This window comes from Anomaloglossus baeobatrachus, chromosome 1, assembly GCF_048569485.1.
Source record: "Anomaloglossus baeobatrachus isolate aAnoBae1 chromosome 1, aAnoBae1.hap1, whole genome shotgun sequence".
In the NCBI taxonomy this organism is placed as follows: Eukaryota; Metazoa; Chordata; class Amphibia; order Anura; family Aromobatidae; genus Anomaloglossus; species Anomaloglossus baeobatrachus.
Window position 1 is genome coordinate 25,512,241 of NC_134353.1, and position 25,848 is coordinate 25,538,088.

A 25,848-nucleotide genomic window follows, 5' to 3' on the forward strand; every position below is an offset into this window, starting at 1 on the left:
GCGCACACTTTTTCCATTCTGTCTCCTGGCTACCCACCTCAAAAGGTCAGGGCAAAAATGTAGTTGATGACTTTAGCAACATCAAAAGATCTTTGGGACCATAAACGAGTAACGTGGCCAAGTTGTAGTCTAAAGTATGACCGAATCTGAATGAAAAAAAGGGATTTGTATGCGGCGCGCACATCCCAGTTCTGTCGTGTTTGTGACCCTCCCGACTGCTGGTAATTCTATTCTGATAACAAAAGAGCATAACTAAAACAGAAGAAAATAAAACTTTCACCACACGATGATGATTGCCTTTGACACAAGACTTTATTTAAACATCATTGACAAAAAAATGATTAAGACGAAAGAAAACAAAAAGTCAACATAAGAATCGGGGGCCTCTGCTTGACGCACGCAGTGCTTTACTGCTCGTCCTCTTCAGTATTTTTGATTTTTCTCTGCACTGGAGATCAGGCGTGCAACCAACAGAAGGATTTTCTGTATCTCGAAGTAGACGGCCTTACAGGTGCAAGGCGAGAATTTGCCGGTTTTCTCGAAATCCCGTAGTGAGGGCAAGTACTTTGCTGCTTTGTTTTGCAGCAGTTTCTTTCTACTTGCTTGTAGGCAGGGAGTCAGGTGATCTGCCATCATTTGCAAACGTTCCATCGCATTTCTATATTCTTGGTGATCGGACCACAAGGGACTTTCTGGGTTGTCCAGCAAGGCCTGTATCCATCTCAGAACTTCATGTATCACAACTCCAATGTGGTCGTAACTCATCTCTGAGACCTCACTGAAAAATATCCTCATCTCTTCATTCTCGGGTTGTTCTTTGACGCACACGGCATCTGTAGAGCAGTTGACAGTCGAGGTGGCCTTCACCAAAGCACTGTGCAGCTGCTTAAGCTCCTCCAGAGGAGGTAATTTGCAGCCATAGTCATGGTATGAACTGGCCACCATCACAACAAACAGGAAAATGTGAAGGCATTTGGTCAACATGTCTTAAATAGCAGCAGTCACAGCGTGCAACCCTCTGGCTTATCCCGCTATGGAGATATTTCTTATCCGATGCTCTTTCTTGATTTACTCTTATCTATTGGTCAACCCTTTAATAGGGCAAAAACATTTAGAACAAGGTTGCAGTACTGAAGAGTGGCGAGGTTGAACCGGGGACGGCGTCAGTGATCAATTTTCTCTTTTCACCAAACCTGGATCACACATTTACCTGTATCTGCAACCCCTTGTAACGCTGCTTAAAAGTTTACAATGCGATGTCGGGAAGTACGAACGTGTTTTACACAACTTCACACTCTTTATATACTCCAGGACCGAGCCATGTTAATATTCCTAATTTGTGAATCTCCTCCACCCAAACCCCCCAAAAAAACACAAAAAACCCCATAAAAGTCTTAAAAAAAGTAAGAGAAACATCTACAGAGGCCTTCAGGGAACCCTCTTACTTATCCATGTACAACTCAACCTTTCGTCAAAAGTGCTTCTTTTTTTAGATTGACTCTTCTTTCCTTTTGCTCACCCTCCTTTAATAGGGGCATAAAAACTTTTAGAACAAGGTTGTAGAACAGAAAGGTGACGATGTTGAAGCGGCGATGGTCTCAGCGATCCTTTTACCCTCTCCATTGACTTGGATCTCTCGTTCAGCTAAAATCTGCAACCGCTTCATACTGTTTCTAATTTACAGCACGGTGTAGGGCAGCGCGGACGTCGTACGCACCACCTCACATGCTGTAAAACACTTCAAAACAGAGCCATTTTAATATTCCTGATTTGTGAATCTGGCCAAATGACAAGACATAACTTTCCAAGTCACCTTGATTCGGCTGTCGCCTGTCCGCAATGCCCTCTTTGCACACTCACTCTCATTTGGGTTTGGGTAAAGCATGTCCAACGCAGAGAATGAACGTGGCGGTGGCCGACAGTCAAACAAGACCAATGTGTGAAATTACACCTGAACACGACTGTGCACATGACTGCTTGGGAGTCCAGAGGACCGCAAACCTGCCTGAGTGTCATTGTGACCAAACTCAAGAGACACTTGAGAGCGACTGTCAGCAGTCACTTTCCAAACCCCACTAAAAGAAAAAATATATAAATGTCACCAAACAAAAGGAATCCATTTAACTCAACCACTGATGGGGAAAAAATAAAGATGAATAAAAGAAGAAAAATAAAATATCTCAAGAGGAGTACTCGGCCTTCCAAGTGAGATAACTACCTAGACTACAAGCAGGAAGCCTAAGAAAGAGAAGATGAAGAAGGACAAAGCGAAAAGATAAGAGCTCTGCAGTGTCAGCTATAGCAGGTTGGAAATACCGGCTGTAAAACTCCCTCTTGTGGCAGTCACTTCAAAACCTAGAAAACCTAGGAGCTGGGTGTCTGCCCCGAGCGAGCTGTTGTGCTGTAAACACACACAGTAGTATAGAGTCCATAGCTTCCATCAGAGCTGAAAAGTGACAGGTGGCCCGGCCTCCTCCCCGCCCTCCCCACAGCTTCACAGCCAAGCAGCCTCTGACACAGACTTCCTGAGCAGCGATCTGTGCAGGAGATAGCACCTGAGGAGAGTCAGTCGCCGGCCACGGCAGGTGACAGAAATGTGTTTCATCTGGAGAACTTATGGAAAGGCAAAAATTCAGCAGAGAGCAGTCAGCAGACACAGACTGAAGGCTGGAAACACATTTCTCTATCGGCTGGAGGTTACAACAAGTAGTGAAGTGAAATCCATGTATAAAAGAGAAAAACGGGACGACCGAACTCAAGACAGGAGTAAAGCGGCACTAGCGAGACTGCAGGAGCCCTTTTATTTCAGCATGTTACAGAGAAGCTCGGCACCAGTCGACAGGAGTCTAGTCAATGTCCGTCGTATGACACGACGGGCTTCACGAGAACACGCTGTTACATTTTTGGAGTGGAACCCCAGAAAAAAACTTTGTAAACCGCTTTGAACTTGAAAGAGACAGAGTCTTCCTCTGGTAACAGGGGCGCACACTTTTTCCATTCTGTCTCCCGGCCACCCACCTCAAAAGGTCAGGGCAAAAATGTAGTTGTTGACTTTAGCAACATCAAAAGATCTTTTTGGGACCATAAACGAGTAACGTGGCCAAGTTGTAGTCTAAAGTATGACCGAATCTGAATGAAAAAAAGGGATTTGTATGCGGCGCGCACATCCCAGTTCTGTCGTGTTTGTGACCCTCCCGACTGCTGGTAATTCTATTCTGATAACAAAAGAGCATAACTAAAACAGAAGAAAATAAAACTTTCACCACACGATGATGATTGCCTTTGACACAAGACTTTATTTAAACATCATTGACAAAAAAATGATTAAGACGAAAGAAAACAAAAAGTCAACATAAGAATCGGGGGCCTCTGCTTGACGCACGCAGTGCTTTACTGCTCGTCCTCTTCAGTATTTTTGATTTTTCTCGGCACTGGAGATCAGGCGTGCAACCAACAGAAGGATTTTCTGTATCTCGAAGTAGACGGCCTTACAGGTGCAAGGCGAGAATTTGCCGTTTTTCTCTAAATCCCGTAGTGAGGGCAAGTACTTTGCTGCTTTGTTTTGCAGAAGTTTCTTTCTACTTGCTTGTAGGCAGGGAGTCAGGTGATCTGCCATCATTTGCAAACGTTCCATCGCATTTCTATATTCTTGGTGATCGGACCACAAGGGACTTTCTGGGTTGTCCAACAATGCCTGTATCCATCTCAGAACTTCATGTATCACAACTCCAATGTGGTCGTAGCTCATCTCTGAGACCTCACTGAAAAATATCCTCATCTCTTCATTCTCGGGTTGTTCTTTGACGCACACGGCATCTGTAGAGCAGTTGACAGTCGAGGTGGCCTTCACCAAAGCACTGTGCAGCTGCTTAAGCTCCTCCAGAGGAGGTAATTTGCAGCCATAGTCATGGTATGAACTGGCCACCATCACAACAAACAGGAAAATGTGAAGGCATTTGGTCAACATGTCTTAAATAGCAGCAGTCACAGCGTGCAACCCTCTGGCTTATCCCGCTATGGAGATAACTCTTATTCGATGCTCTTTCTTGATTTACTCTTATCTATTGGTCAACCCTTTAATAGGGCAAAAACATTTAGAACAAGGTTGCAGTACTGAAGAGTGGCGAGGTTGAACCGGGGACGGCGTCAGTGATCAATTTTCTCTTTTCACCAAACCTGGATCACACATTTACCTGTATCTGCAACCCCTTGTAACGCTGCTTAAAAGTTTACAATGCGATGTCGGGAAGTACGAACGTATTTTACACAACTTCACACTCTTTATATACTCCAGGACCGAGCCATGTTAATATTCCTAATTTGTGAATCTCCTCCACCCAAACCCCCCAAAAAAACACAAAAAACCCCACAAAAGACCCAAAAAAAGTTAGAGAAACATCTACAGAGGCCTTCAGGGAACCCTCTTACTTATCCATGTACAGCTCAACCTTTCGTCAAAAGTGCTTTTCTTTTTAGATTCACTCTTCTTTCCTTTTGCTCACCCTCCTTTAATAGGGGCATAAAAACTTTTAGAACAAGGTTGTAGAACAGAAAGGTGACGATGTTGAAGCGGCGATGGTCTCAGCGATCCTTTTCCCCTTTCCACTGACTTGGATCTCTCGTTCAGCTAAAATCTGCAACCGCTTCATACTGTTTCTAATTTACAGCACAATGTAGGGCAGCGCGGACGTCGTACACACCGCCTCACATGCTGTAAAACACTCCAAGACAGAGCCATTGTAATATTCCCGATTTGTGAATCTGGCCAAATGACAAGACATAACTTTCCAAGTCACCTTGATTCGGCTGTCGCCTGTTCGCAATGTCCTCTTTGCACACTCACTCTCATTTGGGTTTGGGTAAAGCATGTCCAACGCAGAGAATGAACGTGGCGGTGGCCGACAGTCAAACAAGACCAATGTGTGAAATTACACCTGAACACGACTGTGCACATGACTGCTTGGGAGTCCGGAGGACCGCAAACCTGCCTGAGTGTCATTGTGACCAAACTCAAGAGACACTTGAGAGCGACTGTCAGCAGTCACTTTCCAAACCCCACTAAAAGAAAAAATATATAAATGCCACCAAACAAAAGGAATCCATTTAACTCAACCACTGATGGAGAAAAAATAAAGATGAATAAAAGAAGAAAAATAAAATATCTCAAGAGGAGTACTCGGCCTTCCAAGTGAGATAACTGCCTAGACTACAAGCAGGAAGCCTAAGAAAGAGAAGATGAAGAAGGACAAAGCGAAAAGATAAGAGCTCTGCAGTGTGTTACGGGGGGCTGTCTGATAACCTAAAGAAGTATCAGACAGTCAGGGTCCACCGTGCAAAGACTCTGCTGCAGACTATGGCAGAGTGCAATACCTCTGTTAACTCACAGAAGGATATAATAAGTAAGTAAAGCAATTCCTCCCTTACTTGGAGGGTGTGTGGAATGATCTCTGTTAATAATCACAGAGACAAAGGCAATGTGTGCGAAATGGCACCTACCTAGGTCCGCTCTTCTAGTGGTGCAAAAGAGACGAACAGCAGCGTAAGCCGCACAAAGCTCCTACCTGCGTTCGCTCCACTAGTGTGCGAGGACACGAACCACTAGATATGGCACCTGCCTAGGTCCGCTTTTCTAGTGGTGCAAAAGAGACGAACAGCAGCGTAAGCCGCACAAAGCTCCTACCTCTGTTCGCTCCCCTAGTGTGCGAGGATACGAACAACTGCCAGACGCAGTATAAGGAACGTTACCCTAGCGGCAACGTCCACCTACGAGTCGAACCACAAGGCCCAGCCAGACCATGTGCCTCAGGCACCTGCCTATGTCCGCTCCCCTAAGAGGTAAGGATACGGACAGCAGGCGAAGCTGTAAGGTATAAGAACGCTACCCTGCCGGTAGCGCTCACCTAGCATAGACAGAGGAATGCCTAGAGGAACGCGCACAGAGCGTCTACTCTTATGCATGAACCAAGAGGACTGAGCGCCATGCGGCGTGTGTCAGGGTCTTATATAGACTCTGTGCCTCATCCAAGATGGAGGACACCAGAGCCAATCCGCTGCCAGAACGACAGGAGTGACGTCATGCTGGCCTATCACCGAGCAAGGCATCACAAGCACATGACCAGCGACCAATCGGCATAGAAGGTGTCAGAGACATGTGACCTCGTGTCAGCGATGATGTCACCCGCACATGTGCAATGGCTCCAAGATAGGACTTAGTCTCCGGCGCTCGCACATGTGCAGTAGCAAGAAATCTGGACTTAGTCTCCAGCACTCGCACATGTGCAGTAGTAAGAAATCTGGACTTAGTCTCCAGTGCTCGCAGCAACCGTAACACAGTGTCAGCTATAGCAGGTTGGAAATACCGGCTGTAAAACTCCCTCTTGTGGCAGTCACTTCAAAACCTAGAAAACCTAGGAGCTGGGTGTCTGCCCCGAGCGAGCTGTTGTGCTGTAAACACACACAGTAGTATAGAGTCCATAGCTTCCATCAGAGCTGAAAAGTGACAGGTGGCCCGGCCTCCTCCCCGCCCTCCCCACAGCTTCACAGCCAAGCAGCCTCTGACACAGACTTCCTGAGCAGCGATCTGTGCAGGAGATAGCACCTGAGGAGAGTCAGTCGCCGGCCACGGCAGGTGACAGAAATGTGTTTCATCTGGAGAACTTATGGAAAGGCAAATATTCAGCAGAGAGCAGTCAGCAGACACAGACTGAAGGCTGGAAACACATTTCTCTATCGGCTGGAGGTTACAACAAGTAGTGAAGTGAAATCCATGTATAAAAGAGAAAAACGGGACGACCGAACTCAAGACAGGAGTAAAGCGGCACAAGCGAGACTGCAGGAGCCCTTTTATTTCAGCATGTTACAGAGAAGCTCGGCACCAGTCGACAGGAGTCTAGTCAATGTCCATCGTACTACACGAGGGGCTTCACGAGAACACGCTGTTACATTTTTGGACTGGAACCCCAGAAAAAAACTTTGTAAACCGCTTTGAACTTGAAAGAGACAGAGTCTTCCTCTGGTAACAGGGGCGCACACTTTTTCCATTCTGTCTCCCGGCTACCCACCTCAAAAGGTCAGGGCAAAAATGTAGTTGTTGACTTTAGCAACATCAAAAGATCTTTGGGACCATAAACGAGTAACGTGGCCAAGTTGTAGTCTAAAGTATGACCGAATCTGAATGAAAAAAAGGGATTTGTATGCGGCGCGCACATCCCAGTTCTGTCGTGTTTGTGACCCTCCTGACTGCTGGTAATTCTATTCTGATAACAAAAGAGCATAACTAAAACAGAAGAAAATAAAACTTTCACCACACGATGATGATTGCCTTTGACACAAGACTTTATTTAAACATCATTGACAAAAAAATGATTAAGACGAAAGAAAACAAAAAGTGAACATAAGAATCGGGGGCCTCTGCTTGACGCACGCAGTGCTTTACTGCTCGTCCTCTTCAGTATTTTTGATTTTTCTCGGCACTGGAGATCAGGCGTGCAACCAACAGAAGGATTTTCTGTATCTCGAAGTAGACGGCCTTACAGGTGCAAGGCGAGAATTTGCCGTTTTTCTCGAAATCCCGTAGTGAGGGCAAGTACTTTGCTGCTTTGTTTTGCAGAAGTTTCTTTCTACTTGCTTGTAGGCAGGGAGTCAGGTGATCTGCCATCATTTGCAAACGTTCCATCGCATTTCTATATTCTTGGTGATCGGACCACAAGGGACTTTCTGGGTTGTCCAACAATGCCTGTATCCATCTCAGAACTTCATGTATCACAACTCCAATGTGGTCGTAGCTCATCTCTGAGACCTCACTGAAAAATATCCTCATCTCTTCATTCTCGGGTTGTTCTTTGACGCACACGGCATCTGTAGAGCAGTTGACAGTCGAGGTGGCCTTCACCAAAGCACTGTGCAGCTGCTTAAGCTCCTCCAGAGGAGGTAATTTGCAGCCATAGTCATGGTATGAACTGGCCACCATCACAACAAACAGGAAAATGTGAAGGCATTTGGTCAACATGTCTTAAATAGCAGCAGTCATAGCGTGCAACCCTCTGGCTTATCCCGCTATGGAGATAACTCTTATTCGATGCTCTTTCTTAATTTACTCTTATCTATTGGTCAACCCTTTAATAGGGCAAAAACATTTAGAACAAGGTTGCAGTACTGAAGAGTGGCGAGGTTGAACCGGGGACGGTGTCAGTGCTCAATTTTCTCTTTTCACCAAACCTGGATCACACATTTACCTGTATCTGCAACCCCTTGTAACGCTGCTTAAAAGTTTACAATGCGATGTCGGGAAGTACGAACGTATTTTACACAACTTCACACTCTTTATATACTCCAGGACCGAGCCATGTTAATATTCCTAATTTGTGAATCTCCTCCACCCAAACCCCCCAAAAAAACACAAAAAACCCCACAAAAGACCCCAAAAAAGTTAGAGAAAAATCTACAGAGGCCTTCAGGGAACCCTCTTACTTATCCATGTACAGCTCAACCTTTCGTCAAAAGTGCTTTTCTTTTTAGATTCACTCTTCTTTCCTTTTGCTCACCCTCCTTTAATAGGGGCATAAAAACTTTTAGAACAAGGTTGTAGAACAGAAAGGTGACGATGTTGAAGCGGCGATGGTCTCAGCGATCCTTTTCCCCTTTCCACTGACTTGGATCTCTCGTTCAGCTAAAATCTGCAACCGCTTCATACTGTTTCTAATTTACAGCACGGTGTAGGGCAGCGCGGACGTCGTACGCACCGCCTCACATGCTGTAAAACACTCCAAGACAGAGCCATTGTAATATTCCCGATTTGTGAATCTGGCCAAATGACAAGACATAACTTTCCAAGTCACCTTGATTCGACTGTCGCCTGTTCGCAATGTCCTCTTTGCACACTCACTCTCATTTGGGTTTGGGTAAAGCATGTCCAACGCAGAGAATGAACGTGGCGGTGGCCGACAGTCAAACAAGACCAATGTGTGAAATTACACCTGAACACGACTGTGCACATGACTGCTTGGGAGTCCGGAGGACCGCAAACCTGCCTGAGTGTCATTGTGACCAAACTCAAGAGACACTTGAGAGCGACTGTCAGCAGTCACTTTCCAAACCCCACTAAAAGAAAAAATATATAAATGCCACCAAACAAAAGGAATCCATTTAACTCAACCACTGATGGAGAAAAAATAAAGATGAATAAAAGAAGAAAAATAAAATATCTCAAGAGGAGTACTCGGCCTTCCAAGTGAGATAACTGCCTAGACTACAAGCAGGAAGCCTAAGAAAGAGAAGATGAAGAAGGACAAAGCGAAACGATAAGAGCTCTGCAGTGTCAGCTATAGCAGGTTGGAAATACCGGCTGTAAAACTCCCTCTTGTGGCAGTCACTTCAAAACCTAGAAAACCTAGGAGCTGGGTGTCTGCCCCGAGCGAGCTGTTGTGCTGTAAACACACACTGTAGTATAGAGTCCATAGCTTCCATCAGAGCTGAAAAGTGACAGGTGGCCCGGCCTCCTCCCCGCCCTCCCCACAGCTTCACAGCCAAGCAGCCTCTGACACAGACTTCCTGAGCAGCGATCTGTGCAGGAGATAGCACCTGAGGAGAGTCAGTCGCCGGCCACGGCAGGTGACAGAAATGTGTTTCATCTGGAGAACTTATGGAAAGGCAAAAATTCAGCAGAGAGCAGTCAGCAGACACAGACTGAAGGCTGGAAACACATTTCTCTATCGGCTGGAGGTTACAACAAGTAGTGACATGAAATCCATGTATAAAAGAGTAAAACGGGACGACAGAACTCAAGACAGGAGTAAAGCAGCACAAGCGAGACTGCAGGAGCCCTTTTATTTCAGCATGTTACAGAGAAGCTCGGCACCAGTCGACAGGAGTCTAGTCAATGTCCATCGTACTACACGAGGGGCTTCACGAGAACACGCTGTTACATTTTTGGACTGGAACCCCAGAAAAAAACTTTGTAAACCGCTTTGAACTTGAAAGAGACAGAGTCTTCCTCTGGTAACAGGGGCGCACACTTTTTCCATTCTGTCTCCCGGCTACCCACCTCAAAAGGTCAGGGCAAAAATGTAGTTGTTGACTTTAGCAACATCAAAAGATCTTTGGGACCATAAACGAGTAACGTGGCCAAGTTGTAGTCTAAAGTATGACCGAATCTGATTGAAAAAAAGGGATTTGTATGCGGCGCGCACATCCCAGTTCTGTCGTGTTTGTGACCCTCCCGACTGCTGGTAATTCTATTCTGATAACAAAAGAGCATAACTAAAACAGAAGAAAATAAAACTTTCACCACACGATGATGATTGCCTTTGACACAAGACTTTATTTAAACATCATTGACAAAAAAATGATTAAGACGAAAGAAAACAAAAAGTCAACATAAGAATCGGGGGCCTCTGCTTGACGCACGCAGTGCTTTACTGCTCGTCCTCTTCAGTATTTTTGATTTTTCTCGGCACTGGAGATCAGGCGTGCAACCAACAGAAGGATTTTCTGTATCTCGAAGTAGACGGCCTTACAGGTGCAAGGCGAGAATTTGCCGTTTTTCTCGAAATCCCGTAGTGAGGGCAAGTACTTTGCTGCTTTGTTTTGCAGAAGTTTCTTTCTACTTGCTTGTAGGCAGGGAGTCAGGTGATCTGCCATCATTTGCAAACGTTCCATCGCATTTCTATATTCTTGGTGATCGGACCACAAGGGACTTTCTGAGTTGTCCAACAATGCCTGTATCCATCTCAGAACTTCATGTATCACAACTCCAATGTGGTCGTAGCTCATCTCTGAGACCTCACTGAAAAATATCCTCATCTCTTCATTCTCGGGTTGTTCTTTGACGCACACGGCATCTGTAGAGCAGTTGACAGTCGAGGTGGCCTTCACCAAAGCACTGTGCAGCTGCTTAAGCTCCTCCAGAGGAGGTAATTTGCAGCCATAGTCATGGTATGAACTGGCCACCATCACAACAAACAGGAAAATGTGAAGGCATTTGGTCAACATGTCTTAAATAGCAGCAGTCATAGCGTGCAACCCTCTGGCTTATCCCGCTATGGAGATAACTCTTATTCGATGCTCTTTCTTGATTTACTCTTATCTATTGGTCAACCCTTTAATAGGGCAAAAACATTTAGAATAAGGTTGCAGTACTGAAGAGTGGCGAGGTTGAACCGGGGACGGCGTCAGTGATCAATTTTCTCTTTTCACCAAACCTGGATCACACATTTACCTGTATCTGCAACCCCTTGTAACGCTGCTTAAAAGTTTACAATGCGATGTCGGGAAGTACGAACGTATTTTACACAACTTCACACTCTTTATATACTCCAGGACCGAGCCATGTTAATATTCCTAATTTGTGAATCTCCTCCACCCAAACCCCCCAAAAAAACACAAAAAACCCCACAAAAGACCCCAAAAAAGTTAGAGAAACATCTACAGAGGCCTTCAGGGAACCCTCTTACTTATCCATGTACAGCTCAACCTTTCATCAAAAGTGCTTTTCTTTTTAGATTGACTCTTCTTTCCTATTGCTCACCCTCCTTTAATAGGGGCATAAAAACTTTTAGAACAAGGTTGTAGAACAGAAAGGTGACGATGTTGAAGCGGCGATGGTCTCAGCGATCCTTTTCCCCTTTCCACTGACTTGGATCTCTCGTTCAGCTAAAATCTGCAACCGCTTCATACTGTTTCTAATTTACAGCACGGTGTAGGGCAGCGCGGTTGTCGTACGCACCGCCTCACATGCTGTAAAACACTCCAATACAGAGCCATTGTAATATTCCCGATTTGTGAATCTGGCCAAATGACAAGACATAACTTTCCAAGTCACCTTGATTCGACTGTCGCCTGTTCGCAATGTCCTCTTTGCACACTCACTCTCATTTGGGTTTGGGTAAACCATGTCCAACGCAGAGAATGAACGTGGCGGTGGCCGACAGTCAAACAAGACCAATGTGTGAAATTACACCTGAACACGACTGTGCACATGACTGCTTGGGAGTCCGGAGGACCGCAAACCTGCCTGAGTGTCATTGTGACCAAACTCAAGAGACACTTGAGAGCGACTGTCAGCAGTCACTTTCCAAACCCCACTAAAAGAAAAAATATATAAATGCCACCAAACAAAAGGAATCCATCTAACTCAACCACTGATGGAGAAAAAATAAAGATGAATAAAAGAAGAAAAATAAAATATCTCAAGAGGAGTACTCGGCCTTCCAAGTGAGATAACTGCCTAGACTACAAGCAGGAAGCCTAAGAAAGAGAAGATGAAGAAGGACAAAGCGAAAAGATAAGAGCTCTGCAGTGTCAGCTATAGCAGGTTGGAAATACCGGCTGTAAAACTCCCTCTTGTGGCAGTCACTTCAAAACCTAGAAAACCTAGGAGCTGGGTGTCTGCCCCGAGCGAGCTGTTGTGCTGTAAACACACACAGTAGTATAGAGTCCATAGCTTCCATCAGAGCTGAAAAGTGACAGGTGGCCCGGCCTCCTCCCCGCCCTCCCCACAGCTTCACAGCCAAGCAGCCTCTGACACAGACTTCCTGAGCAGCGATCTGTGCAGGAGATAGCACCCGAGAAGAGTCAGTCGCCGGCCACGGCAGGTGACAGAAATGTGTTTCATCTGGAGAACTTATGGAAAGGCAAAAATTCAGCAGAGAGCAGTCAGCAGACACAGACTGAAGGCTGGAAACACATTTCTCTATCGGCTGGAGGTTACAACAAGTAGTGAAGTGAAATCCATGTATAAAAGAGAAAAACGGGACGACCGAACTCAAGACAGGAGTAAAGCGGCACAAGCGAGACTGCAGGAGCCCTTTTATTTCAGCATGTTACAGAGAAGCTCGGCACCAGTCGACAGGAGTCTAGTCAATGTCCATCGTACGACACGCGGGGCTTCACGAGAACACGCTGTTACATTTTTGGACTGGAACCCCAGAAAAAAACTTTGTAAACCGCTTTGAACTTGAAAGAGACAGAGTCTTTCTCTGGTAACAGGGGCGCACACTTTTTCCATTCTGTCTCCCGGCTACCCACCTCAAAAGGTCAGGGCAAAAATGTAATTGATGACTTTAGCAACATCAAAAGATCTTTGGGACCATAAACGAGTAACGTGGCCAAGTTGTAGTCTAAAGTATGACCGAATCTGAATGAAAAAAAGGGATTTGTATGCGGCGCGCACATCCCAGTTCTGTCGTGTTTGTGACCCTCCCGACTGCTGGTAATTCTATTCTGATAACAAAAGAGCATAACTAAAACAGAAGAAAATAAAACTTTCACCACACGATGATGATTGCCTTTGACACAAGACTTTATTTAAACATCATTGACAAAAAAATGATTAAGACGAAAGAAAACAAAAAGTCAACATAAGAATCGGGGGCCTCTGCTTGACGCACGCAGTGCTTTACTGCTCGTCCTCTTCAGTATTTTTGATTTTTCTCGGCACTGGAGATCAGGCGTGCAACCAACAGAAGGATTTTCTGTATCTCGAAGTAGACGGCCTTACAGGTGCAAGGCGAGAATTTGCCGTTTTTCTCGAAATCCCGTAGTGAGGGCAAGTACTTTGCTGCTTTGTTTTGCAGAAGTTTCTTTCTACTTGCTTGTAGGCAGGGAGTCAGGTGATCTGCCATCATTTGCAAACGTTCCATCGCATTTCTATATTCTTGGTGATCGGACCACAAGGGACTTTCTGGGTTGTCCAACAATGCCTGTATCCATCTCAGAACTTCATGTATCACAACTCCAATGTGGTCGTAGCTCATCTCTGAGACCTCACTGAAAAATATCCTCATCTCTTCATTCTCGGGTTGTTCTTTGACGCACACGGCATCTGTAGAGCAGTTGACAGTCGAGGTGGCCTTCACCAAAGCACTGTGCAGCTGCTTAAGCTCCTCCAGAGGAGGTAATTTGCAGCCATAGTCATGGTATGAACTGGCCACCATCACAACAAACAGGAAAATGTGAAGGCATTTGGTCAACATGTCTTAAATAGCAGCAGTCACAGCGTGCAACCCTCTGGCTTATCCCGCTATGGAGATAACTCTTATTCGATGCTCTTTCTTGATTTACTCTTATCTATTGGTCAACCCTTTAATAGGGCAAAAACATTTAGAACAAGGTTGCAGTACTGAAGAGTGGCGAGGTTGAACCGGGGACGGCGTCAGTGATCAATTTTCTCTTTTCACCAAACCTGGATCACACATTTACCTGTATCTGCAACCCCTTGTAACGCTGCTTAAAAGTTTACAATGCGATATCGGGAAGTACGAACGTATTTTACACAACTTCACACTCTTTATATACTCCAGGACCGAGCCATGTTAATATTCCTAATTTGTGAATCTCCTCCACCCAAACCCCCCAAAAAAACACAAAAAACCCCACAAAAGACCCCAAAAAAGTTAGAGAAACATCTACAGAGGCCTTCAGGGAACCCTCTTACTTATCCATGTACAGCTCAACCTTTCGTCAAAAGTGCTTTTCTTTTTAGATTGACTCTTCTTTCCTTTTGCTCACCCTCCTTTAATAGGGGCATAAAAACTTTTAGAACAAGGTTGTAGAACAGAAAGGTGACGATGTTGAAGCGGCGATGGTCTCAGCGATCCTTTTCCCCTTTCCACTGACTTGGATCTCTCGTTCAGCTAAAATCTGCAACCGCTTCATACTGTTTCTAATTTACAGCACGGTGTAGGGCAGCGCGGACGTCGTACGCACCGCCTCACATGCTGTAAAACACTCCAAGACAGAGCCATTGTAATATTCCCGATTTGTGAATCTGGCCAAATGACAAGACATAACTTTCCAAGTCACCTTGATTCGACTGTCGCCTCTTCGCAATGTCCTCTTTGAACACTCACTCTCATTTGGGTTTGGGTAAAGCATGTCCAACGCAGAGAATGAACGTGGCGGTGGCCGACAGTCAAACAAGACCAATGTGTGAAATTACACCTGAACACGACTGTGCACATGACTGCTTGGGAGTCCGGAGGACCGCAAACCTGCCTGAGTGTCATTGTGACCAAACTCAAGAGACACTTGAGAGCGACTGTCAGCAGTCACTTTCCAAACCCCACTAAAAGAAAAAATATATAAATGCCACCAAACAAAAGGAATCCATCTAACTCAACCACTGATGGAGAAAAAATAAAGATGAATAAAAGAAGAAAAATAAAATATCTCAAGAGGAGTACTCGGCCTTCCAAGTGAGATAACTGCCTAGACTACAAGCAGGAAGCCTAAGAAAGAGAAGATGAAGAAGGACAAAGCGAAAAGATAAGAGCTCTGCAGTGTCAGCTATAGCAGGTTGGAAATACCGGCTGTAAAACTCCCTCTTGTGGCAGTCACTTCAAAACCTAGAAAACCTAGGAGCTGGGTGTCTGCCCCGAGCGAGCTGTTGTGCTGTAAACACACACAGTAGTATAGAGTCCATAGCTTCCATCAGAGCTGAAAAGTGACAGGTGGCCCGGCCTCCTCCCCGCCCTCCCCACAGCTTCAGAGCCAAGCAGCCTCTGACACAGACTTCCTGAGCAGCGATCTGTGCAGGAGATAGCACCTGAGGAGAGTCAGTCGCCGGCCACGGCAGGTGACAGAAATGTGTTTCATCTGGAGAACTTATGGAAAGGCAAAAATTCAGCAGAGAGCAGTCAGCAGACACAGACTGAAGGCTGGAAACACATTTCTCTATCGGCTGGAGGTTACAACAAGTAGTGAAGTGAAATCCATGTATAAAAGAGAAAAACGGGACGACCGAACTCAAGACAGGAGTAAAGCGGCACAAGCGGGACTGCAGGAGCCCTTTTATTTCAGCATGTTACAGAGAAGCTCGGCACCAGTCGACAGGAGTCTAGTCAATGTCCATCGTACTACACGAGGGGCTTCACGAGAACACGCTGTTACATTTTTGGACTGGAACCCCAGAAAAAAACTTTGTAAACCGCTTTGAACTTGAAAGAGACAGAGTCTTCCTCTGGTAACAGGGGCGCACACTTTTTCCATTCTGTCTCCCGGCTACCCACCTCAAAAGGTCAGGGCAAAAATGTAGTTGTTGACTTTAGCAACATCAAAAGATCTTTGGGACCATAAACGAGTAACGTGGCCAAGTTGTAGTCTAAAGTATGACCGAATCTGAATGAAAAAAAGGGATTTGTATGCGGCGCGCACATCCCAGTTCTGTCGTGTTTGTGACCCTCCCGACTGCTGGTAATTCTATTCTGATAACAAAAGAGCATAACTAAAACAGAAGAAAATAAAACTTTCACCACACGATGATGATTGCCTTTGACACAAGACTTTATTTAAACATCATTGACAAAAAAATGATTAAGACGAAAGAAAACAAAAAGTCAACATAAGAATTGGGGGCCTCTGCTTGACGCACGCAGTGCTTTACTGCTCGTCCTCTTCAGTATTTTTGATTTTTCTCGGCACTGGAGATCAGGCGTGCAACCAACAGAAGGATTTTCTGTATCTCGAAGTAGACGGCCTTACAGGTGCAAGGCGAGAATTTGCCGTTTTTCTCGAAATCCCGTAGTGAGGGCAAGTACTTTGCTGCTTTGTTTTGCAGAAGTTTCTTTCTACTTGCTTGTAGGCAGGGAGTCAGGTGATCTGCCATCATTTGCAAACGTTCCATCGCATTTCTATATTCTTGGTGATCGGACCACAAGGGACTTTCTGAGTTGTCCAACAATGCCTGTATCCATCTCAGAACTTCATGTATCACAACTCCAATGTGGTCGTAGCTCATCTCTGAGACCTCACTGAAAAATATCCTCATCTCTTCATTCTCGGGTTGTTCTTTGACGCACACGGCATCTGTAGAGCAGTTGACAGTCGAGGTGGCCTTCACCAAAGCACTGTGCAGCTGCTTAAGCTCCTCCAGAGGAGGTAATTTGCAGCCATAGTCATGGTATGAACTGGCCACCATCACAACAAACAGGAAAATGTGAAGGCATTTGGTCAACATGTCTTAAATAGCAGCAGTCATAGCGTGCAACCCTCTGGCTTATCCCGCTATGGAGATAACTCTTATTCGATGCTCTTTCTTGATTTACTCTTATCTATTGGTCAACCCTTTAATAGGGCAAAAACATTTAGAACAAGGTTGCAGTACTGAAGAGTGGCGAGGTTGAACCGGGGACGGCATCAGTGCTCAATTTTCTCTTTTCACCAAACCTGGATCACACATTTACCTGTATCTGCAACCCCTTGTAACGCTGCTTAAAAGTTTACAATGCGATGTCGGGAAGTACGAACGTATTTTACACAACTTCACACTCTTTATATACTCCAGGACCGAGCCATGTTAATATTCCTAATTTGTGAATCTCCTCCACCCAAACCCCCCAAAAAAACACAAAAAAACCCACAAAAGACCCCAAAAAAGTTAGAGAAACATCTACAGAGGCCTTCAGGGAACCCTCTTACTTATCCATGTACAGCTCAACCTTTCATCAAAAGTGCTTTTCTTTTTAGATTGACTCTTCTTTCCTATTGCTCACCCTCCTTTAATAGGGGCATATAAACTTTTAGAACAAGGTTGTAGAACAGAAAGGTGACGATGTTGAAGCGGCGATGGTCTCAGCGATCCTTTTCCCCTTTCCACTGACTTGGATCTCTCGTTCAGCTAAAATCTGCAACCGCTTCATACTGTTTCTAATTTACAGCACGGTGTAGGGCAGCGCGGACGTCGTACGCACCGCCTCACATGCTGTAAAACACTCCAAGACAGAGCCATTGTAATATTCCCGATTTGTGAATCTGGCCAAATGACAAGACATAACTTTCCAAGTCACCTTGATTCGACTGTCGCCTGTTCGCAATGTCCTCTTTGCACACTCACTCTCATTTGGGTTTGGGTAAAGCATGTCCAACGCAGAGAATGAACGTGGCGGTGGCTGACAGTCAAACAAGACCAATGTGTGAAATTACACCTGAACACGACTGTGCACATGACTGCTTGGGAGTCCGGAGGACCGCAAACCTGCCTGAGTGTCATTGTGACCAAACTCAAGAGACACTTGAGAGCGACTGTCAGCAGTCACTTTCCAAACCCCACTAAAAGAAAAAATATATAAATGCCACCAAACAAAAGGAATCCATCTAACTCAACCACTGATGGAGAAAAAATAAAGATGAATAAAAGAAGAAAAATAAAATATCTCAAGAGGAGTACTCGGCCTTCCAAGTGAGATAACTGCCTAGACTACAAGCAGGAAGCCTAAGAAAGAGAAGATGAAGAAGGACAAAGCGAAAAGATAAGAGCTCTGCAGTGTCAGCTATAGCAGGTTGGAAATACCGGCTGTAAAACTCCCTCTTGTGGCAGTCACTTCAAAACCTAGAAAACCTAGGAGCTGGGTGTCTGCCCCGAGCGAGCTGTTGTGCTGTAAACACACACAGTAGTATAGAGTCCATAGCTTCCATCAGAGCTGAAAAGTGACAGGTGGCCCGGCCTCCTCCCCGCCCTCCCCACAGCTTCACAGCCAAGCAGCCTCTGACACAGACTTCCTGAGCAGCGATCTGTGCAGGAGATAGCACCTGAGGAGAGTCAGTCGCCGGCCACGGCAGGTGACAGAAATGTGTTTCATCTGGAGAACTTATGGAAAGGCAAAAATTCAGCAGAGAGCAGTCAGCAGACACAGACTGAAGGCTGGAAACACATTTCTCTATCGGCTGGAGGTTACAACAAGTAGTGACGTGAAATCCAAGTACAAAAGAGAAAAACGGGACGACCGAACTCAAGACAGGAGTAAAGCGGCACAAGCGAGACTGCAGGAGCCCTTTTATTTCAGCATGTTACAGAGAAGCTCGGCACCAGTCGACAGGAGTCTAGTCAACGTCCATCGTACGACACGTGGGGGCTTCACGAGAACACGCTGTTACATTTTTGGACTGGAACCCCAGAAAAAAACTTTGTAAACCGCTTTGAACTTGAAAGAGACAGAGTCTTCCTCTGGTAACAGGGGCGCACACTTTTTCCATTCTGTCTCCCGGCTACCCACCTCAAAAGGTCAGGGCAAAAATGTAGTTGTTGACTTTAGCAACATCAAAAGATCTTTGGGACCATAAACGAGTAACGTGGCCAAGTTGTAGTCTAAAGTATGACCGAATCTGAATGAAAAAAAGGGATTTGTATGCGGCGCGCACATCCCAGTTCTGTCGTGTTTGTGACCCTCCCGACTGCTGGTAATTCTATTCTGATAACAAAAGAGCATAACTAAAACAGAAGAAAATAAAACTTTCACCACACGATGATGATTGCCTTTGACACAAGACTTTATTTAAACATCATTGACAAAAAAATGATTAAGACGAAAGAAAACAAAAAGTCAACATAAGAATCGGGGGCCTCTGCTTGACGCACGCAGTGCTTTACTGCTCGTCCTCTTCAGTATTTTTGATTTTTCTCTGCACTGGAGATCAGGCGTGCAACCAACAGAAGGATTTTCTGTATCTCGAAGTAGACGGCCTTACAGGTGCAAGGCGAGAATTTGCCGTTTTTCTCGAAATCCCGTAGTGAGGGCAAGTACTTTGCTGCTTTGTTTTGCAGAAGTTTCTTTCTACTTGCTTGTAGGCAGGGAGTCAGGGGATCTGCCATCATTTGCAAACGTTCCATCGCATTTCTATATTCTTGGTGATCGGACCACAAGGGACTTTCTGGGTTGTCCAACAATGCCTGTATCCATCTCAGAACTTCATGTATCACAACTCCAATGTGGTCGTAGCTCATCTCTGAGACCTCACTGAAAAATATCCTCATCTCTTCATTCTCGGGTTGTTCTTTGACGCACACGGCATCTGTAGAGCAGTTGACAGTCGAGGTGGCCTTCACCAAAGCACTGTGCAGCTGCTTAAGCTCCTCCAGAGGAGGTAATTTGCAGCCATAGTCATGGTATGAACTGGCCACCATCACAACAAACAGGAAAATGTGAAGGCATTTGGTCAACATGTCTTAAATAGCAGCAGTCACAGCGTGCAACCCTCTGGCTTATCCCGCTATGGAGATAACTCTTATTCGATGCTCTTTCTTGATTTACTCTTATCTATTGGTCAACCCTTTAATAGGGCAAAAACATTTAGAATAAGGTTGCAGTACTGAAGAGTGGCGAGGTTGAACCGGGGACGGCGTCAGTGATCAATTTTCTCTTTTCACCAAACCTGGATCACACATTTACCTGTATCTGCAACCCCTTGTAACGCTGCTTAAAAGTTTACAATGCGATGTCGGGAAGTACGAACGTATTTTACACAACTTCACACTCTTTATATACTCCAGGACCGAGCCATGTTAATATTCCTAATTTGTGAATCTCCTCCACCCAAACCCCCCAAAAAAACTCAAAAAACCCCACAAAAGACCCCAAAAAAGTTAGAGAAACATCTACAGAGGCCTTCAGGGAACCCTCTTACTTATCCATGTACAGCTCAACCTTTCATCAAAAGTGCTTTTCTTTTTAGATTGACTCTTCTTTCCTATTGCTCACCCTCCTTTAATAGGGGCATAAAAACTTTTAGAACAAGGTTGTAGAACAGAAAGGTGACGATGTTGAAGCGGCGATGGTCTCACCGATCCTTTTCCCCTTTCCACTGACTTGGATCTCTCGTTCAGCTAAAATCTGCAACCGCTTCATACTGTTTCTAATTTACAGCACGGTGTAGGGCAGCGCGGACGTCGTACGCACCGCCTCACATGCTGTAAAACACTCCAAGACAGAGCCATTGTAATATTCCTGATTTGTGAATCTGGCCAAATGACAAGACATAACTTTCCAAGTCACCTTGATTCGACTGTCGCCTGTTCGCAATGTCCTCTTTGCACACTCACTCTCATTTGGGTTTGGGTAAAGCATGTCCAACGCAGAGAATGAACGTGGCGGTGGCCGACAGTCAAACAAGACCAATGTGTGAAATTACACCTGAACACGACTGTGCACATGACTGCTTGGGAGTCCGGAGGACCGCAAACCTGCCTGAGTGTCATTGTGACCAAACTCAAGAGACACTTGAGAGCGACTGTCAGCAGTCACTTTCCAAACCCCACTAAAAGAAAAAATATATAAATGCCACCAAACAAAAGGAATCCATCTAACTCAACCACTGATGGAGAAAAAATAAAGATGAATAAAAGAAGAAAAATAAAATATCTCAAGAGGAGTACTCGGCCTTCCAAGTGAGATAACTACCTAGACTACAAGCAGGAAGCCTTAAGCTGGTGTCACACATAACGACGACGACAACGACGTCGCTGCTACGTCACCATTTTCTGTGACGTTGCAGCGACGTCCCGTCGCTGTCGCTGTGTGTGACATCCAGCAACGACCTGGCCCCTGCTGTGAGGTCGCCGGTCGTTGCTGAATGTCCAGCTTCATTTTTTGGTCGTCACTCTCCCGCTGTGACACACACATCGCTGTGTGTGACAGCGAGAGAGCGACGAAATGAAGCGATCAGGAGCCGGCACTGGCAGCTGCGGTAAGCTGTAACCAGCGTAAACATCGGGTAACCAAGGGAAGACCTTTCCCTGGTTACCCGATGTTTACGCTGGTTACCAGCCTCCGCTCTTGCTGCCAGCGCCGGCTCCTGCACTGTGACATGTGGCTGCAGTACGCATCGGGTAATTAACCCGATGTATACTGTAGCAAGGAGAGCAAGGAGCCAGCGCTAAGCAGTGCGCGCGGCTCCCTGCTCTCTGCACTGTGACATGTAGCTGCAGCACACATCGGGTTAATTAACCCGATGTGTGCTGCAGGAGAGCAAGGAGCCAGCGCTAAGCGCGGCTCCCTGCTCTCTGAACTGTGACATGTAGCTGCAGCACACATCGGGTTAATTAACCCGATGTGTGCTGCAGGAGAGCAAGGAGCCAGCGCTAAGCGCGGCTCCCTGCTCTCTGAACATGTAGCACAGCGACCTTATGATCGCTGCTTCTGCTGTGTTTGACAGCTAAGCAGCGATCATAACAGCGACTTACAAGGTCGCTGTTACGTCACCGAAAATGGTGACGTAACAGCGACGTCGTTGTCGCTGTCGTTTAGTGTGACACCAGCTTAAGAAAGAGAAGATGAAGAAGGACAAAGCAAAAAGATAAGAGCTCTGCAGTGTCAGCTATAGCAGGTTGGAAATACCGGCTGTAAAACTCCCTCTTGTGGCAGTCACTTCAAAACCTAGAAAACCTAGGAGCTGGGTGTCTGCCCCGAGCGAGCTGTTGTGCTGTAAACACACACAGTAGTATAGAGTCCATAGCTTCCATCAGAGCTGAAAAGTGACAGGTGGCCCGTCCTCCTCCCCGCCCTCCCCACAGCTTCACAGCCAAACAGCCTCTGACACAGAGTTCCTGAGCAGCGATCTGTGCAGGAGATAGCACCTGAGGAGAGTCAGTCGCCGGCCACGGCAGGTGACAGAAATGTGTTTCATCCGGGGAACTTATGGAAAGGCAAAAATTCAGCAGAGAGCAGTCAGCAGACACAGACTGAAGGCTGGAAACACATTTCTCTATCGGCTGGAGGTTACAACAAGTAGTGAAGTGAAATCCATGTACAAAAGAGGAAAACGGGACGACCGAACTCAAGACAGGAGTAAGCGGCACAAGCGAGACTGCAGGAGCCCTTTTATTTCAGCATGTAACAGAGAAGCTCGGCACCAGTCGACAGGAGTCTAGTCAACGTCCATCGTACGACACGCGGGGCTTCACGAGAACACGCTGTTACATTTTTGGACTGGAACCCCAGAAAAAATCTTTGTAAACCGCTTTGAACTTGAAAGAGACAGAGTCTTCCTCTGGTAACAGGGGCGCACACTTTTTCCATTCTGTCTCCCGGCTACCCACCTCAAAAGGTCAGGGCAAAAATGTAGTTGTTGACTTTAGCAACATCAAAAGATCTTTGGGACCATAAACGAGTAACGTGGCCAAGTTGTAGTCTAAAGTATGACCGAATCTGAATGAAAAAAAGGGATTTGTATGCGGCGCGCACATCCCAGTTCTGTCAAGTTTGTGACCCTCCCGACTGCTGGTAATTCTATTCTGATAACAAAAGAGCATAACTAAAACAGAAGAAAATAAAACTTTCACCACACGATGATGATTGCCTTTGACACAAGACTTTATTTAAACATCATTGACAAAAAAATGATTAGGACGAAAGAAAACAAAAAGTCAACATAAGAATCGGGGGCCTCTGCTTGACGCACGCAGTGCTTTACTGCTCGTCCTCTTCAGTATTTTTGATTTTTCTCTGCACTGGAGATCAGGCGTGCAACCAACAGAAGGATTTTCTGTATCTCGAAGTAGACGGCCTTACAGGTGCAAGGCGAGAATTTGCCGTTTTTCTCGAAATCCCGTAGTGAGGGCAAGTACTTTGCTGCTTTGTTTTGCAGAAGTTTCTTTCTACTTGCTTGTAGGCAGGGAGTCAGGGGATCTGCCATCATTTGCAAACGTTCCATCGCATTTCTATATTCTTGGTGATCGGACCACAAGGGACTTTCTGGGTTGTCCAACAATGCCTGTATCCATCTCAGAACTTCATGTATCACAACTCCAATGTGGTCGTAGCTCATCTCTGAGACCTCACTGAAAAATATCCTCATCTCTTCATTCTCGGGTTGTTCTTTGACGCACACGGCATCTGTAGAGCAGTTGACAGTCGAGGTGGCCTTCACCAAAGCACTGTGCAGCTGCTTAAGCTCCTCCAGAGGAGGTAATTTGCAGCCATAGTCATGGTATGAACTGGCCACCATCACAACAAACAGGAAAATGTGAAGGCATTTGGTCAACATGTCTTAAATAGCAGCAGTCACAGCGTGCAACCCTCTGGCTTATCCCGCTATGGAGATAACTCTTATTCGATGCTCTTTCTTGATTTACTCTTATCTATTGGTCAACCCTTTAATAGGGCAAAAACATTTAGAACAAGGTTGCAGTACTGAAGAGTGGCGAGGTTGAACCGGGGACGGCGAAAGTGATCAATTTTCTCTTTTCACCAAACCTGGATCACACATTTACCTGTATCTGCAACCCCTTGTAACGCTGCTTAAAAGTTTACAATGCGATGTCGGGAAGTACGAACGTATTTTACACAACTTCACACTCTTTATATACTCCAGGACCGAGCCATGTTAATATTCCTAATTTGTGAATCTCCTCCACCCAAACCCCCCAAAAAAACACAAAAAACCCCACAAAAGACCCAAAAAAAGTTAGAGAAACATCTACAGAGGCCTTCAGGGAACCCTCTTACTTATCCATGTACAGCTCAACCTTTCACAAAAGTGCTTTTCTTTTTAGATTGACTCTTCTTTCCTTTTGCTCACCCTCCTTTAATAAGGGCATAAAAACTTTTAGAACAAGGTTGTAGAACAGAAAGGTGACGATGTTGAAGCGGCGATGGTCTCAGCGATCCTTTTCCCCTTTCCACTGACTTGGATCTCTCGTTCAGCTAAAATCTGCAACCGCTTCATACTGTTTCTAATTTACAGCACGGTGTAGGGCAGCGCGGACGTCGTACGCACCGCCTCACAAGCTGTAAAACACTCCAAAACAGAGCCATTTTAATATTCCTGATTTGTGAATCTGGCCAAACGACAAGACATAACTTTCCAAGTCACCTTGATTCGGCTGTCGCCTGTCCGCAATGCCCTCTTTGCACACTCACTCTCATTTGGGTTTCGGCAAAGCATGTCCAACGCAAAGAATTAATGTGGCTGTGGCCGACAGTCAAACGAGACCAATATATGAAATTACACCTGAACACGACTGTGCACATGACTGCTTGGGAGTCCGGAGGACCGCAAACCTGCCTGAGTGTCATTGTGACCAAACTCAAAAGACACTTGAGAGCGACTGTCAGCAGTCACTTTCCAAACCCCACTAAAAGAAAAAATATATAAATGCCACCAAACAAAAGGAATCCATCTAACTCAACCACTGATGGACAAAAAATAAAGATGAATAAAAGAAGAAAAATAAAATATCTCAAGAGGAGTACTCGGCCTTCCAAGTGAGATAACTGCCTAGACTACAAGCAGGAAGCCTAAGAAAGAGAAGATGAAGAAGGACAAAGCGAAAAGATAAGAGCTCTGCAGTGTCAGCTATAGCAGGTTGGAAATACCGGCTGTAAAACTCCCTCTTGTGGCAGTCACTTCAAGACCTAGAAAACCTAGGAGCTGGGTGTCTGCCCCGAGCGAGCTGTTGCGCTGTAAACACACACTGTAGTATAGAGTCCATAGCTTCCATCAGAGCTGAAAAGTGACAGGTGGCCCGGCCTCCTCCCCGCCCTCCCCACAGCTTCACAGCCAAGCAGCCTCTGACACAGACTTCCTGAGCAGCGATCTGTGCAGGAGATAGCACCCGAGGAGAGTCAGTCGCCGGCCACGGCAGGTGACAGAAATGTGTTTCATCTGGGGAACTTATGGAAAGGCAAAAATTCAGCAGAGAGCAGTCAGCAGACACAGACTGAAGGCTGGAAACACATTTCTCTATCGGCTGGAGGTTACAACAAGTAGTGAAGTGAAAGCCATATATAAAAGAGAAAAACGGGACGACCGAACTCAAGACAGGAGTAAAGCGGCACAAGCGAGACTGCAGGAGCCCTTTTATTTCAGCATGTAACAGAGAAGCTCGGCACCAGTCGACAGGAGTCTAGTCAACGTCCAACGTACGACACGAGGGGCTTTACGAGAACACGCTGTTACATTTTTGGACTGGAACCCCAGAAAAAAACTTTGTAAACCGCTTTGAACTTGAAAGAGACAGTCTTCCTCTGGTAACAGTGGCGCACACTTTTTCCATTCTGTCTCCCGGCTACCCACCTCAAAAGGTCAGGGCAAAAATGTAGTTGATGACTTTAGCAACATCAAAAGATCTTTGGGACCATA